This window comes from Triturus cristatus, chromosome 8 (assembly GCF_964204655.1).
Source record: "Triturus cristatus chromosome 8, aTriCri1.1, whole genome shotgun sequence".
Classification (NCBI taxonomy): domain Eukaryota; kingdom Metazoa; phylum Chordata; class Amphibia; order Caudata; family Salamandridae; genus Triturus; species Triturus cristatus.
Genome location: NC_140591.1, coordinates 355,446,512 through 355,461,742, shown reverse-complemented (window position 1 = coordinate 355,461,742; position 15,231 = coordinate 355,446,512). Strand labels below are relative to the sequence as shown.

Below are 15,231 nucleotides of genomic sequence, written 5' to 3'. Positions count from 1 at the left end.
CATCGGTCCTCAGGGCTGCGGGGAGCCGCGCGGTCCTGTGCCTGCTATTACATATGCCCCAGACTTGGCTCACTGGAGGGCTTTTTTTAAAACACAAGCGAGGGAGCCCACGCTTGTGTTTTTTTTTTTTAACCACTAATTTGCACATTTGTCGCGAGCGTGCAGTAGAAATAAAAAAAATTATTAAATTACAAAATTGCTTATTTTGCATGGAGGGGTCCCAAGACCATGACCTGGGGGTGAGGGTATTCCTACACGGCCCTCTTTTTTTTAATTTTCACTAGAGGAGGGGGGGGGGGGGGTGGAGGACTCAGAGAAGCGAGTCCCAACATTGCTTCCACGGGAAAAACACGTGGCCTGAGGTAACTATAACTTGCGCCCTCACCATGCACAGCTAAATGCCCACATATATTACATCACTCATGAATTGTAATATGACATCATTGTATAAAATCACTAACATTTATTGGGTAGATTTACTAAGGTATCCATCTAGAATATATATATATATATATATATATATATATATATATTTTATATTTTCCATTTTCCATAGGAAATCCGCAAAATTCTATTCCCAATAACTTTGGCGCTGGTTGACTAATCTTCGCGAAATTTTCAAAACTTTTGTCCAGCTCCGGTCCGCTCCTATCCTGAAAGTCTTGGGGTGATTCGTCAAGCGGGGGCCGAGAAAAAAATGGGGGTCCCAAAATGTGTTTTCCCCATGCAATTTTCCATAGGAACCTTTAGTCGCAGCTACAAACGGAATTACACCAAATTTGGCAAAAAGGTAGCCCTTAGTTCAGAGTCGTGCCTTTTGGTTAAATGGTGTAAATCCGTTCAGTAGTTCCTGAGAAAATCAAAAGTAAAATCACATATATATCTGGGCGGAGCCTAACCACACATCTCATTGTGAGATCTGATTGGCTGTCAGCAGTTCATCCAAGAAGTGTTGACAGCCATCTTGGGACCAATATACATGATAGCACCTCATTAAAAAGCATTGCATTTAATAGAAGGTTTTAAGACTTTAGTTACATTATAAATCATTTGTTGATGGTACCATACTCATTTTAGGAATTGTGGTGTATTCTAAGGTGATTTTACCAAATGAAAAAGCCTTCTGCTGGGATATCATGAATCATGTTTGAGAGAAAACTATTTTCTTATGCTTTTCCCCACAGAGGTTTGGAAGGTGATCTATAAATAAGCTAAACTGAGAGCATATATTTTCTGTAAATTCACACTATCTTTCACAGTCATGTGAGAATGAAGTCTGACATTCACGGTAAAACATGTACATCCAACAAGGGCAGAGACTGTCAGTTGACTCCTTTATGTTCTACTGCAGCTTCCCAGAGTGTTCTAAAGAACAACTAGAGCGCTAACAGTCCTACTTATGACAAACGTATTGCACACCTGAAGCCATCTTGATTGAAATAAAGATATTTAAACATTTAATTTAAAAAGGAACAAAATGAGGGGGTTCATTTTGCCATAGAAATTATGATTAGTGCTGAAGAAAGAAAAATTAGGGCACATTTTGAGTGACTTCTCAAATCCTCTTCTACTTCATTAAAAAATTCTGACATGCAGACTGAAAAATGCACTTTGAATACCAGCAGAAGACTTCCCTGGTGAGCAGTAGCTTTACTACAGTGATCTAATGAGCAACTAGAGTGTTACCATTCAGAATGTATGGCAAATGTGCAACACATCTGAATGCCTTCTTGATGGAATCAAAGTGAAAAACTGAAAGCATTTCCTACGGAGGAGACTGCAGTAAATGAGAAAATTAGGAAACTTCATAACAAATAAAGCTCCCAAGATGGCCACCAGAGACAAAAGAGCCCAAATGCAGCACAAATATCACCCAGATGTAGCCCACATGTAGCCCAATGACAGACGTGTGCAAACCACTTTTTATTTTTTGTGTTTTTGCAGTTTTATATAATGTAGACTTGTCAGGTATTGGAGTGCTTTACATGAGCATTGGTTACATCACACAAGAACAAGTTCATTTTGGTTGTAGACATGGGGAGATTAAGTGATTTGACCAGAATCACAGAATGTCGAGCTGAAGCAGAAACTCCAACCTGGTTCCCCAGTTGCAAAGTCTGCAGCTCTGGAGGTAACACCACATCCTCTCCCCTAAGTGCAACATTTAATCAAGTGGTCGCCTGGATAAAAAAACATAAAGATAACAAATAATTTAAAAGTGCTTTGTCGCTATTTGAAAACTCAGAAAATATGTCCTCATTTTAGTTTTTTTAGAGCACTAACCATAATTTTGATGCAAATAAGACCCTCTCATATATGTAATTTCTAAAGGAAATGCTCTAGGTATTACAGTTTTGATTACAGCAAGATGACGTCAGGCGTTTCACACTTTTGTAATAAATATAGAATGTTAGCAATCTAGTTGTTCATTAGGATACTGTTGAGAGGCAGAGGCCAGGGGCAGGGACTCTGAAAATTGAAGGCAGGTAGGACGGTGCAGAGGCAACAATTTGACCACACTGGGCAGGCAGGAAGGGCAGTGGCAGCACAACAGACTATGGAGGGCAGTGGAAAGGGGGGCAGGGGCAACAAACCAACAATACAGGACTGGCAAGAGAGGCTGTGGCAATATAATAGACCATTGTGGGCAGAAGGAAGAGGCAGTGGTAGTACAACCATACATGCCAACAGACCCGAATCAGCCAGGAAACGTCCAATGTTTTTAAGTTCAAATGGGCTTTATTTGATCTGTCTCCTGTCTACAATTTCCTCTTTTTCAATGTAACTCAAAGGGGAAAATCAATACCCCAGTTTTTTTTCAAAATCTCCCTCTTACCAAGTTTGAAATGTTCGCAAGTATGGTACATTGGATCATGGAAGGCAGGAGGAATTGGGGTAGGTACATGGACTCGGATAATAGAGGACAGGAGGGACATGGAGAGGTGCACCAAACTGACCCTACAGGGCAGGCATCAGGGTTTGCAGCAGCACAATACACCCCACAGGGCATGTGGGACGGGAGTGCAGCACAACAATCCATAGAAAGCAATAGGGAGGGGACAGGACCATGCACATGGACAATAGAGAACAGAGGGGGAAGAGGCAATGGTAGCTAGCTGACCATAATAGACAGACAGGAGAGGAAGCTGAAGCATAACAGACCATAAAGGGCAGGAGGGACGGATCAGGGGCATTACAATGGAACAGACAAGCCAGGAGGGAGGGAATAGGGGTCTGCACATGGAAACAGAGGGCTGGGGGCAGGGCAGGAGCAGCAAGATGACCATGGAGGTTAGGCAGGATGGGCACTAGAAGCAAGACACACCATGGAGAGTAACAGTGAGACTATGATGGCATACACACAGACCATGGAGGGAAGGTGGGAGGGGGTCAGGGGCAGCTAGCTGACCACACAGGGAAGGTGGGAGGGGCCGTGGCAGCACAGAACACCATGCAGGGCAAGCAGGAGGGTTAGTGGCAGCACAATGGCTGTGATGGCCAAGAAGGAGGGTGCAGGGGCATGCACAAAGGACCACGGAGGATAGAAGGGAGGGTCAGGACCTGGGCACAGACAAGAGTGTTCAGGGGAAGGGGCCTCACAACAGACCACGCGGGGCAGGCAGGAGGAGCCGTTGCAGCACAACAGACCAGGGAGGGCAGAAGGGTGTGGCAGTAAAATGGACCATGGAGGACAGGAGGAAGGGGATAGGGGCATGAAATGTGGACAGGCAGGGTGGAGGTGGCAGGGACAGGTTACAGTCATCTGACAATGCAAGGCAGGTGGGAGGGGAGTGGCCGCTTAACAGAACACTCTAGATAGGAGTGGCAGGTCCATGGAACATGGTGGGCAAAAAGGATGGAGCAGAGGCATGCACAAAGACATCGGAGGGCAGGGGGAAGGAGAATAGGGACAGCAAGCTAAGCACAGAGGCTAAGCAGGAGGTCAATGATGGGGCATAGAATTGGGCAATGGAGGGCAGGAGGAGTGGACTGGTACATCATGCTAAATGGAGGGCATTGGCAGCACATCAGACCATGCATGGCAGGAGGGAGGAGGCTAGTCCATGGATTCAGACACAGAGGATAGGGAGGAGGTGGATGGGGCAGGGAGGAAGGCAGGAGCAGCAAGCTTGGGTGGGGGGAAGCACAATGCCAGGCTCTGCTTCCAACCCCCCACCATCCATTGTGATATGCATCTTACTTAACGTTAAAAAAAAAAAAAACTAGAAATTTGTTGAAAAAAACAAAGATTACAGGGACGGTATAGTTAGACTCAGATTTCAGTCATACACAACCAGTGAAATTCAGCAGTTATAGTTACCTGAGCTAACTATAACTTACGCCCCGGCAATGTACTGCTAATGACCTCAGACATTACATGATTCATGACATCACTCATGACATCTCTAATGAGCTGTGAATGGAACTATAATCGCTAGAACTTTATTCAGGGATAGTGTGTGTACATTAACACCCCTTTTTTTCTTTTCTTTCGTGTAAGAACCATTATAATACGCAACGAGCCCAGATTAATATGGCAGATAGCCTTTCACTTTAAACTAATGTGTAGTCCATTGTTTATGTTGATGTTTGCAATTCTAAGTATGTTTATTATGATTAAGTCACGTTGACGAACATACAGGTATGGCGGTCACGGGGCAAGATATTCTGAAATGACATTGTGTGCATATTAGCACTTGTTTTCTTTTCTTTATTGTATCAATTCCTGAATTTTCACATCGTGACCAGGCCAATATGGCCGCCAGCTTTTTGGATTAAAGTAATGCACTGCTGATGACGTCACATATTACATCACTCATGACATGGTCAGTGACATCACTGATGACATCACTGACATCTCAAATTACATCACTGATGACATCATCTACGTGATCATCTGATGCACCTCCTCACACCCTAAAATATAGACTGCCATTCTCGAAACCATAGACACACCAAAACTAGTTCAGCTACAATATTCTGTGCACTATGCATGCAGACCTCAGCTACATAGCTTTGATACAGTCTTATAAATACTCAGTTAGTATCTATGCAGTCTAGGAATCCTTCTGTCTGTCCCATGCACTTCTCCATTCAACCATCCAGCACTATCTACGTATCCTATCACTCTGCCAATACCTAAGCACTAATAAATGTAGCATGCACTCTCTTTGCAGCACTGAAATTACTCCAGTTATTAGTCATATACTTAAGGAATGGCCTAGCCACTAACACAAGTGCAGGTACAATATTTTGTACACTATGCATGCAGACCTCTAACCAGCTACATACTATTGATAAGCTCTTCTAAATACCCAGTTAGTACCTATGCAGTGTAGGAATCCTCCTGTCTGTCCCATGCATTTCTCCAATCACCCATCGAGCACTATCTACTCATCCTATTACTCCACCAATACCTAAGCACTTATAAATTCACTATACACTCTGTAATACTGTAATTATTCTAGTTACTAGTCATGAACTTATGGAATGGCCTAGCTACTAACACAAGTACATCTATAATATGTTGTGCACTATCCAAGCAGACCTCTAACTAGCTACATACTATTGATACACTATTCTAAAACCCAGTTAGTACTCATGCAGTGTAGGAATCGTCCAGTCTGTCCCATGCAATTCTTTAATCACTTATCTACCACTATCTACTTATCCAATCACTCCACCAATACGTAAGCACTTATAAATTAAGTGTTCACTCTGTTTGCAGCACTGTCATCATTCCAGTTACTAGTGGTATTCTTATAAAATGACCTAGGCACCAACAAGTACACATAAAATATTCTGTGCATAATCCCTGCAAATCTTTAAGCAGATACATACTATTGGTCCACTCCATTAAATACTGAAGTAGTACCCATGCAGCGTAGGATACCTCCTGTCAGTCTCATGCAATTCTTCAATCACCCATCGAGCACAATTTTCTTATTGTATCAGTCTGCCAATACCTAAGCACTTATGGGGCAGATTTACAAGCACCCTGCGCCACCAGTACGTCACTTTTTGTAACGTAGTGATGGCGCCAAGCACTCCTTCATATTTACAAAGAGAGGAAAAGCCACCCTGCGTGGTTTTTACTCTCCTTGTAAATACGACCCCTTCATACACAGAACTTTGCGTTGAAGGGGCGTCCCATAAGTGTTGCTGTGGGTGTTCCCACGCAACACCCATAGAACAAGACACATCTCCAGATTTATGAGAAATCGTAAATCTGGAGGTGTGTGTGAATGCTGCGCCATCCTAGAGTTTGTGTAGCAAGGTGCAATGAGGAGAACTGTTTTCATTTCTCCTCATTTTTTCCTCTTTCAGTGCATGCTGCATTCCACAGCATACACTGAAAGAGGAAAATGCCTTTACTGATGGTTTTTGTGCAGGAAGGGACACCTTCCTGCACAAAAACAATCTCCACACGACACAGACATCCTTGCACCATGGTGGAAGGGTGCCTGTGTCACCGCATGGCAGCAGTTTGTGCAGCAGTGCAGAGGGAAGCACAGAGTTGCAACATATTCATGTACATATGTCACATCCCTGTGCTTCGGAAGTGCCACAGTGCAGTGCAGCTAAAGAGCTTGCAGTGTCACGCTACAGTACTTCCTCATAAATCTTCACCTATAAATTCACCATACACTGCTAATGCATTCCTTAAGTCAATCATGCTGTATACATATATCCAAACAAAGCTTCACACATTACCTTGCAATTATAGATCTTTCTTTAACCAGATAATGTAGTTCTGATAAGAACTTTTTCTTCATTTGTATTTTTTTTTAAACATTTTTTTAACACTTATATTTTTTTGTTTGTTTTTTTCAAAAAATTAACAAAAAAAAGAACGAATAAAACAGGAAACATTTGGAATTACTTATCATTCCAAAAACAAAAACAAAAAAATTAACGATGGTTGTATTGCGCAGCACAAACTGCATCCACCGACTGCTCACCGAAACATATAAGTTTCTTACACTTCACGCAGTGTTGCTTGAGAAAGGCGAATTCTGGCCTAATGTCCATTGCAGGTGTTCCTGAGGACGCTCCAGATATACTTGCCACAGCAGGTGAGGGGTTCAAAGCAGCTCGCCTCATTTCCTCCCGAGCAAGATTGAGAGGATGTGTGGTCCGGAGATGCTTGTACATAGAAGCAGTGCCACAAGAGTATTTTTTTTCAGTCACAAATTTTGCAAGTCACCTTTCTCGCATTTACATTCTTCTCTCCAGGTGGAAAAGTGAAGAATTTCCACACGACAGATTCCGGCCTCTGTGGATGTGGTGCCTCCTGCAAGAATTCTTCTTCAGAAGATACTTCCTCCTGCTGCTGCTGTCCAGATGCCATTTTGTTTGATATTTTTTGAAAAACACCAAAAAAAACAAGCAAAAAGGGTTTTTGTAGGAAAAGAGATGTCTCTCTAAAGATGCTCCAACAAGAATGATGAAAATGGGTGGGGTCCTTCAATAGTTACAGTGGGAAATGTTATGAACCAATTAAATCTTTTTTTTTTTTTAGAGGTCACATGGGATCCGCGCACTCTGCGCTCACGAAGAACGCACCCGACGCGACTTCGCGAAAATATATTTAACAATAATATAAGTTTATTATAAGTACAAATATATTATTTTTATGAATATCTTAGATAGTCTCTTGCCCTAATATGTATATTAAACACACATACATATAATTTTAGGACATTAAAATTTGCGGAAGTCGCGCACCCAAACACGTATTTGACGTCACGCGGGACCCACCACCGCGCGTCGTGTACCATAATGCGCATGTGTCGCGAATGCACGGGAGAAGGAGTCGTGGACTGGTCGCATACCAATTGCGCACATCACGTAATATTAAATGTATATGATGTAACTGAAAAACACGCAGCCGTCGCACACTGTACGCGGATCCTTCATGAAGTTTCTAGGCTGGAATCCGCGCACCCACCGTGATGTGTACGCTTTGGGTGCGCGACTCCGAAAAAAAAATGGGAATTTATTTTTTGTTTTTTTAAAGAAAATATTAATATAATAAAATAAAAAAATAAAACAAAAACATTAAACAATATTTCAGTATATTTTTTTGTTGCAATTTTCAGAAAAATATATGTTATTTAATTAATAAAGTATTTATAAATAAACAGTTAAAAAAACTGTAGAAAATCAGTACAAAAAAAATAGGTATAACTACTATTACACTTAAAAATTAGCATTTAAAAAAGCTTTGAAATTCACTGAAAAAAAAAAAACAGGTTTCAGGGGTGTTATAGTTAGCTGGACATTTCACTCGTACAAAACCGTAGAAATTCCTCCGTTATAGTTAGTTCTGCTAACTATAACTCGCGCACCCGCAATGCACTGCGGATGATGTCACACATTACATCATTCATGACATGGTCAGTGACATCACTGATGACATCACTGATGACATCATCCATGTGACAATCTGATACACCTCACATACACTAGTATAACCTTTCATCACTCACTGTAAAATACAGAGTACCATATTTGAAACCATTGACACACCAATACCAGTTACTATGTACCCAATCACTGATTCCTAAGTCTACACACACAACTACCCATTCAACAACAGAATCGCTTATACATGCAGTCACTAATTAATAGAACACTATCAAATGCACTTATACACATATATAGACATTGACACATCAGCAGTCATCTTAGTCGGTTATGCAGTCATCCTACTCACTCATGAAAAAAATTTATCACACTTACATTTACTCACTTACACAATTATACACACACCACCTCATTTATTCAAACACATAGTAACTCATAGTTAATATGTTATAAAAATCACCATTACAATTATACCCTCATTCATATAGTTACATAGTTACTCACAATCACTGACTCTAATATATACTTATTTATATACACCAACTCTCACATACAATGCGTTTTATTTACTTTGTTGAAGATGTACAACTAAAACATATATTCGCTCACTAACACACAAATAAATACACTCAGTCACCCAAACAACTGTTTCCACATGCACTCTTAAACCTATACACAGAGTCAATCAGCCATTCACACATCTATGCATAGTTACACACACCCCATCCAACCACACACAAACTCAGTGTCCCATACAAATACTCACCCAAATAATCAATAATATACACACTCACGTAGTTAGTGACCAACTGATGCAGCATGTTATACAACAACAGAGACAGTGATGCACACATTCACATAGTTTAGTTACTAATCCATGTATTAAGTGAGACACTTTTAATTACTCACTTAAACAGACAGTCAGACAGCTACTAAATCCTCCATCCAGACAGTTATATATCCACTCAATCTTCAATACAGATTGGTATATATATATTACATATTTAAATTTCAAACTAAACCCCATTCACTGGATGATGTCATCAGTGAGGTCATTTGAGATGTCATCAGTGATGTCACTGACCATGTCATGAATGATGTAATATGTGACATCATCAGCAGTGCATTGCGGGCGCGCGAGTTATAGTTAGCAGAACTAACTATAACGGAGGAATTTCTACGGTTTTGTACGAGTGAAATGTCCACCTAACTATAACACCCCTGAAACCTATGGTTTTTTTCTGTGACAATGTGCACTCAGCCTGTGCCGGCATGTCGGGTGGAATCAAGCCCGCGATCCTCTTTACAAGCAAAAATTAATATGCCTCACTCCAGGAGCTCAATACAAATGTACTTTAATTGTACCAATAACACCAACGTGTTTCGACTGTGAATTCTTGGAGATATAAATATATATATATTATTAATGTATTTACTTCACACACACAAAAAAAACAAAGGTTACAGGGACGTTATAATTAGGAAATAATTTTTTTTTTAAATCTCAGAAATTCACTTGAAAAAAACATAGGTTATAGGGACAATATAGCTGGGCTCAGCTTTCACTTGTACAAAACCACTATAATTCAGCAGTTATAGTTATCTGAACTAACTAGAACTTACGCCCCAGCAAAGCACTGCTTATAACCATTCATATTACATCACTGATGACATGGTCAGTGACATCACTGATGACATCTCAAATGACATCACTGGTGACATCACCCACTGGGTTTTTAAAATGTTTGAATGTTAAACATATATACTAAACTACTACAAAAGTTAAATTACTATACTCTGTGTACTAACGAGTGATCCTATTTCTAACAAATTATGAAAGTGACTGTGTGACTGTGTACTTGTGTGTAAGTGGGTTATGTCAGTGGCTGTACGTCTGGCTGTGTTAGTGGGTGAGTGGCTGTGTGAGTGGCTCTATGGATGGGTATATCGGTATGTGAGAGACTCTAGGGGTGGGAGCGTTGTTGTGCGAGTGACTGTTTTAGGGCTTCTTCGGCTTCTGAAACCATTAACAGCGTCAAACTTATGGCATTGGTCTCAAAACCACAGGCAGTGCTGGACGTTGCACCAGGGTTGGAGCTGGCAGTGCCAGGCTCATGACCGGGTCGAATTCGGATGGAGGTCAAGTGGCATGGTCAGGGACAGATCCACCCACGGTCCCCCCAGAGGCTGCCTTCTCAAATCTTGCGGCCTGCAGGTTTCCTGGTGAGGCAGGAAGCTGTATGAAAGCACTTCAGGATATGGGAGCACATGACTCCTAATGGTTCGAGTTGTGCGACTTCTGCAACCTGTGTTTGTACTTCCTGTGCGATTTACGTGCCACTCCTGGATCTCCATGTGGAGCCGTCCTGAGATTGGTCCCTGGAGTGAGAGTGCGTCTGTTCTCTCAACCGGGATGGAGGACACTTCCAAAACTTCTTCTGGAGTTCAGTAACGGCAAGCTTGACGTTACGATCTCGAATCTCCTTTCAGTTAATTTTCATGCAACAACTTTGTGTTGTTTGAGCACCAAGGCACCAGAGGCAGACGTTGTGGGTGTCAGTCACCGACATCTGTTGATGACAGACACAAGACTGCTTTAAACCGGTTGTTCTGGGACCCATATCTGCACACTGGGATAGAATTTTAAGCTTTTCCTGAAGGGAAAAATGTTCTTCGTAGACAGTGCAGGGTGCTCCGAATCTCCATTGGAGGGTGCAGAAAGAAAGAAGAGTGCGGGGAGATAGACCTTATATAGAGGCCCTGATAACAAATCCAAGGTGGGACGGACCAGATGCGGAGCCACACGACGCAGCTACTGGCACGCGAGGGAATTGCTTTAAAGTTTGCAGATGCAGTCTGGGGCCTGAGGAAATGCACTACGTGAGGAATCTGCAGTTAGAATTTTTTATTAGATATAAATAATTATTTAAAAATAAAAAAGTTAAATGATCTGCAGAGGATTTTATTAGTCCAGTGCATTGAGCTGTTCAATGTTTTCCTCCAGTGAATTTGACAATTTACATGCCTAATGGAAATACCCCACCCTTCAAAAAGAGATGCAGGAGAATTAAGCCTAGCTCCTTACTCTCAAATGGTCATCGCATCCATGACTGTACTGATCCTCAAATCTGATCCAGAAACCAGTCTTAAGTCTAAATCTCTGGCACTGCATCCAGCAAGTACTTCTTAGATTCTCCCTTTTAGCTTACATCCTCATAGAAATAAATAAGTCAAGCAGCAAAAAAAAAAAAACTTAAGTGGAAAATGCAGTAGTAAAATAGCAAAATACAGAATTAACACCCACACTTCCTTTTCACTAAATTCAGATATCACCACCCCACACATACAACACAGATTTTTTGTTTAGAAAGATTAATGAGACACCATTTTAGGGAGAAGCGTGGTCCATGAAAGCAACTTCTAGACACGAGAGGGTGTTATGCTTGAAGTATTATGTGAAGGAGCAATTTTCAAGTTGGATCTAGATTGTCAATCTTCTCATGTAAGGAAATAAATGCAAAAATTCAGTTGTATAATGTTTTATGGTCACTTTAGAGAGGAGGAGGATTTTTCTGGCCTACATATGCAAGGCCAGATCGTCAAATAATTTCTGCTAGTGACCACTTAATTCCCAGACAGACTCTGCTATGCACAGGGAGAATGGAAAGATGCTGTTCATACATTAAATGCACAGATTTATAAAATGTGGTGGCAAACCTTCACCCACTGGATTTGGAGGGGACTGAAAGGACAACTAAATGATTAGAGAAAAGCCAAAGAGGTACAAAAGCTAGCTTGAGGAACCAAGCACTCAAGAGGAACAGGGGCAGGGAGCTGGTGGAACCACCAAGTTTCATGGCTTGGAGGTGCTGGCTCATGGAAAGGACCGCTGCTTTTTTCTAAAAGAGGTACAAGATGTTAGAGAACCAATCCTGACGGAAGAAAAGGACTCTTTGGCTCTTACCAGTATCTTCTTCACCACCATAAGTTCCAGAGACGCAGTAAGACAAAAGTGGCCTCGATGAAAGGCGCTGCGGAGCATACCATCGCAGACCACAGAACACAAAGTTAAAAGGTAGGGGAGGGGGAAGAATTCTCTCCACTGATCTGGCACGTAACTCAAAATATCTAGCAATGTTAAAGTCATTGGGACTTCTTAGCCTCTGGACGCCAGAACAGCCAGCTCTGTTCCTTCTTCACTGCCTCCTTTTGGCCTGTGAAGTCAAGTCAGAAGACAAGGTACAAAACCCCACCTTCCTAATGCTAGTGGCTACAGAATGTGGACAAGCATTCCAGGAGAAAGTAAATCGGATCAGTATAAACATTGATCCTTCACTTCTATCATGCACAGTAGGATTAACTGTCTTTAATGTCCAGCAATCTTCTAGAACCTCCGTTGCGCCTTGCTCAAACCTGTACTTTAACCCTGATGTCTTTACAGTGTGTCTTGGAAAGTCAGAGTTTACCATGCAGCCTCCTACAGATCTATTTTGATAACAAACCCCATTGACTTCATAAAACCGCTTTCACCCCCATGCCAATGCTATCTATGTTTAATCTTTGCTGCCTGACTTTTTTGGTACAGCACTCAAAAACCTACTTGAGCCTGGTCCGTGATTTTAACAGCAGCATATCATTAAACAAATATTAAAAAGAGATATGAAACGGACTCAAATTTCAATCAACAAGGACCAGCATCTAAATTGCTAGGAGTGAAGTACGGATAGGAAAATAAAATGAGATGGTGATATCATAAGAATATGTGCATCTCTAGATCATTTCAGTGAAGAGGACTTAAAACCACTGTGGGCTCAATGATCGGATATGTTATGCTATGTTTAGGGGGCATATGTATCAAACGATTTTTTAATCGCAAACGCTGCGATTCGCAAAATAACAGCGTTTGCAATTAAAAAAATCGGTAATCGGGATGTATGAGGCAAATCCCATCGCAAAATTAAGTAATTGCTAATTTAGCGATTTCTTAATTTTGCGTAAGCATTTAAGAAATCGCAAATTGCGATTTCTTCAATGATATGTAAAAAGCACCCAAGTTGTGCGAATTATCCTTAAGAAATCGCAAATTACCACCAACTTCCAGTTGGTGGTAATTTGCGATTTCCTTTCAAAATGCACTTTTTTTAATTTTGCAAGGTGCCACGTGGCGCTCATACATGCCCTTAGGGCATGTATGTGCGCCATATGCACACACATGCTCATTTCAGGGGTGCATCAGGGTGTCATCATGACACCCTTGCACCTTTGAAATTATTCTCAAATAGCGATTAGCAAATTGCGAATTCGCGATTTGAGAATTACTTCCCATTCATTCCTATGGGTCTCCTGGCCCATAGAAATGAATGGGCAGGTATTCCTTAATTGCGATTTTGCAATTTGCTAATCGCAATTAAGGAATTTTAAGTAATCGCAAAAAGTTTGCAATTTTTTAAATACATCCCATTTTGCAATTCTCAAATAGCGATTCTTTAAAAATCGCTATTTGAGAATCGCAAATGGTGATGTTGATACATATGCCCCCAGGTCTCTGTGAAGTTAAAAATGTTGATTGTGGAATTCAGCAACCATATGGAAACTGGTACGGTAATCTTTTTAGGAATTCTTACAAGAGAAGCATGGGAGGGTTACGGACAGGTCGAGGGTAAGAGAGGGATTAAACTCTGGGGGAGTGTTCAGGAGTATACAATTATCTGTCCTAGGAGATGGCTTCTAAAAGGCTAGAAAAAACATAATAACATGAATTGACCCAGGCAATTATAGGCAAATTTCCCCTTTTCCAGCGCCTGCTAAAATAGTTGAAAAATCTGTCAAATCGACAGCTCTCAAGTTTTCTACAGGTCAATGGGCTTCTTCATCCGAGCCAGTAGGGTTTTAGACCTAGGCAAAGTACTGAGACTGCCTTGGTGGAGGCATTGGATTATATAAAATGTACCATTGATGCGAGTAGTAGAGCAGTCCTGGTACTGTTGGAGCGGTCTGCAGCATTTGACACTGTCCCACATGACAGGCTGCTTGCACGCTTTGGCGAGATTGGCATTAGAGATAATGACTAACTGGCTTAAGTCCTTTATTGAGGTCAGGAGGTTTGGCTACCCCCTTACTCATCATCGGTCAGTCGAAATGTGTCAGTCAGATTCCCTCAGTGCTCTGCACTTAGTCCCACTATGTTTAACATCTTCTTGTCCCCCTTAGCTAAGGTGGTGGAATCATTTGGGGCAAAGTTTATTTCCTATGCTGATGACACCCAGATCCTCTTTACCTTCAGCGAGGGCGCTTCCATCGCTTCAGCCCTGCCTCTCAGTTGTTTTTCAATAGCTGAAATGCAACTATTTGAAATACAACACAGAGAGGACAGAGGTTCTTAGTTTCGGACATAACTTTGCCTTAAACTTGGATGTTCACTGGCCTTCAGGGGTACCTTCACCAGACACTCGTGCTGTTGTAAAAAATCTGGGGATCAAATTTGACAATAAAATGCCATTCCATAATCAAATGATGTCAGTGGTTGGTGTCTACCTTCGCATCTTGCGTGTGGCAAAAAAAACAATTCTGCATGTTCTTTCTTTTTTATCGAAGATTACTGTGTTATTGGCCCTGGTGATGTCTAGACTGGAAGACGCCAACACATTATAAGCAAGGGGTTCCAAAATCTTTCCTGAATAGACTTCAGGTCATTCAGAATGAAGCAGCTTGACTGGTTCTGGGCTTGCCGGGACTTGAGCATATTTTATTTGCACATTTTCCATGGCTCCCATTGGAAAACGGATTCTTTTTAAAGTAGCACTCTTAATGCATAGTGTTCTCCATCATTCTAATCCTGATTATGTTTCGGCTAGAACTGCT

The 15,231-nt window shown here is 41.4% G+C and overlaps 1 protein-coding gene across 2 annotated transcripts in view; it reads right to left on the bottom strand.

The window, feature by feature from the left end:
- PDS5B (PDS5 cohesin associated factor B) overlaps nucleotides 1-15,231 on the bottom strand; it is an 802,561-nt gene that overhangs the window by 736,931 nt on the left and 50,399 nt on the right. The window lies entirely within an intron of this gene.